The 3238-nt window shown below is 45.0% G+C and overlaps 1 non-coding gene across 1 annotated transcript; it reads left to right on the top strand.

Moving 5' to 3' along the window:
- Positions 1–1608: 1608 nt before the first annotated feature.
- Positions 1609–1712, top strand: LOC125084145 (U6 spliceosomal RNA). Its single transcript, XR_007122504.1, has one exon. It is a non-coding gene; the product is annotated as a U6 spliceosomal RNA (small nuclear RNA).
- The last annotated feature ends 1526 nt before the right edge of the window (positions 1713–3238 follow it).

The following is a 3238-nucleotide window of genomic DNA, read 5'->3' as shown; positions in this document are numbered from 1 at the left end:
CCACAGGGAGTGTTAGAAGTAAGTTTGCTCCGGAGAAAAGAGTGGTGTGCAAACAAGTCATTGGCTAAGAAGATTTCCACTGGCACCTCCTTTTTTGATCTGGCAGTCCCAGCAGTCCAACACCTTCTGGAATAAGGACCTAGGGATAGAATTCTGCCCCACAGTCCCCAACCGTGGGAGGAGGGACGGCTGTCTCTGTTACCTGTCACCTGATTCTGATGTCAAAATTTCGTGGTGACCACATCAAACTGAATATTTCCTGCAAGGGGCTTGTCAGTGTTCCTAAAAAGACTAGAGACTGGGGCAAAGAGGTTGAATGACTTTTCTGGGCTTACCTGCTAGTACATGTTTGAGTGTAGGTGGCAGAATGTGGTCTGAGTTTTGTTTTCATCTAAACATATGTCTTGGTGGTGAGATTGTCTAGGGGAAGGGACGTAAACTTTTAACTTCTAGAAGCTACCAATATTTTTCCAAAGAAATATTTTTCCATAATTGTGAATAGCCAGATTAGCCTAGTGGCTGAGAAAGTGAATGATGCCTCCTGTTATTGCTGGTTAACCGTTCCAATAATTAACCTGTAAAGTAATAACACGTTGAAACAAACCTGATTATCAATACGTTGGTTTAGTGCAATGATTAATTATAAAAAATAAACTACCCTGTTTGAGAAATTCAGTACGTGCTATACAAAATAACAAACTAACCCTAACTTGATTATTCTAGATAGTCATTTGACACTTACATGATCTCTGCTGCTAGACTTGATTTAGGGCAGGCTCAGTGTATGGCTCAGGCTCTAGAACGAAGTCTTTCATGTACCTGATGATCCGTGGCATGGCTACAGAAGACTGCCGGGTTTCACTCTGCATTGTGAAAATCAAGAGGATTCTAACAGGAGATGATCACAGAAAAATGTATCCGAAGTTCTGCTTTGGCTGTTGTGGCCTGGAGGACCCATTCCTAGCAGTCCAACTTGGCCACTTGGCCACTTGGGCAATGCAGAGACAAAATCATACTATCTAAATATTGACTACAAGAGCATTAAAGGAGATGGGGAGTTAAAGCCACTGTCGATAAGATAGTAATCTGCAGCTCTTGGAGTCAGACACAGCTTCTCACTGCTGCTTCAACACAAACCTGGAGTGGGGTGATCCTCTCTTCCTCCTGCCCCCTGAGGGCTTGCCCAGATTTACATCTTGGCTCCGGAATCTCTGATTGCTCTTTTCTCTCCACAAACCCTCCCTGCCTTTCAATAATCCCTTATTCATACACAAGACAAAGACGCCTCCCCCAGCTCTGTTGGCCAACATTGATCCATTTGTCTAAAACTACGTTCACTTGGCTGCTTACATATCTCCTGCTTTATCTCCTGGAGATCCTATGTCCCATGACACCTCGCTAAGGAGGAGCTTGCCGCCTTTGCCTCATCTGTCCGAATCCTCCCCATAGTGCCTAACACAGAGCTCAGGGGGTCCTCGATGGGCGCTTGCTGAGTCTCAGAGGCTGGAATCTTCCGACACTGAGCCGGCAGCACCGGGAGCCACTGGGGCGAAGGCAAGCTAGAGAAGGAGTTCAAGTTCAAATGATGTTTTAAAAAGCAGGACTAGGGTGCTCGCGTCAGCAGCACAGACACTAAAATTGGAGCGATACAGACATTAGCATGGCCCCTGTACAAGAATGACAGGCAATCCCATGAAGCATCCCATATTTTTATAAATAAATAAATAAATAAGCAAGCAGTCCTAGCGAAACAGGACTGCCCTTTATTGGCACGCATCAGGTTTGCAAATCCTGGCCTCCAGGTGATTAGCAAGCAATGTCCAGTCCCCTACACTGGGAAAACCAATCCGCTAATGGAACAGCAGAGAAGCACTACTTGCTTCATTATGGACTTCTCCCCTTGACCCAGGCTTGTTTCTGGACAGAGGGGCACCCCAGGAAGCCACATTCAGACTGTGTAAAGGCAGCCTGATGTAAAAGGGTCCTTATTCTCAGGGAACTAGTGTCTTCTGGGTGTCACCCTGACCCTGAGCCCAGCTCTCTTTCCTTCCTGGAATCTATGACCGGTCTCTGCTTGGACAGTTTGCCTGGAAGCTACAGGGGTAGATGGCAGAAGGCAGGTGGGTCACGGGTGGAAGTCAGCGGACCCTGTCTCTCCGTGCAGGGCTGTTTGGGTGCAGAAACCAGCCTGTGCTTCTTTCCTAAAAATTTAGGATGGGGATGTGAGAGACCTAGGTCGATGGCTAGTGGAAGAAGATGGCAGAAATATCTTTCTTCTGAGAAAAGGCTAAATATGAAGACATACCCCCAAAGATGTGGGAAAATGGAAGTCTATTTTTGATGAGAACAAGGAATGAAAGATAATTGAAAGATGAAGGCAAATATCATTCAGTTTGCTTTTTTGAAGATACTCATCTAAAAATAAGATCATGTGGAGATGAAATGACATGTCTGACTGCTGCTAATAGCAGCCCTTTTGGGCCCAGGAGATGTGGAGGAAAATGTATTCAAAAAGAGATTCCTCTTCAAAAGCCATGACTCACCTCTCGGCTGCCAAAGTCATGGAGAGCTGCAGCTTTGCTGCTGTGACACTGTTTACATCCAAGAAGACACAGAGACAGAAGGTCATGGGAGGTAAGCAAGCCTGGAGACCTCAAAGTCGAAAGACAACAAACACAGGAACTTCCAGGGCTTTTAAAGGAGCTTCATCGGGCCAAACAAATTCCCACTTCAGATGGAGATTCACAGCCTCTTGTAGCAGATGGGAATAGGAGCAGAGCAAGGGTTGGTTCAAACTGAAGTACTGAGAAGTTTTATCAGGACCAAAACAGGCCACGGAGACTTAAGCCCTGGAACGGTTTTTCAAACATGTCTGGACTAGAATGAAAACTCAACTGGCATGGAGCAGAGGAATTAAATCAGGAGCAAGTTTCCAAGGAGACCCATAAGAGCCCAGTTAGAGGAAAACGTCTTCCAGAAAATTCATAAAACATAATGAGTCGCCACCAAAGCAATGGAAAGCACATTCAGTGAAATAACGGGGAGTGGATGGAGGCCTGATGCGGAAGAGACTCAGCTATGACCCGAATAGGTATTTCGTCAGCAAATATTTGGGTATATTTAATTGAAATGCATTTATAGCAAGTCAACTCCTACAAAAAAAAAATGTCAAATATTCTTCCTGTAATTAATATGGAATTTGATCTTCAATTTGACCATGCACATTAAGCAGTCAGAA

Source organism: Lutra lutra, chromosome 13 (genome assembly GCF_902655055.1).
Source record: "Lutra lutra chromosome 13, mLutLut1.2, whole genome shotgun sequence".
Lineage (NCBI taxonomy): Eukaryota > Metazoa > Chordata > Mammalia > Carnivora > Mustelidae > Lutra > Lutra lutra.
Note: the sequence above shows the minus strand (reverse complement) of the source record. Positions and strands in the feature narration are given on the sequence as shown.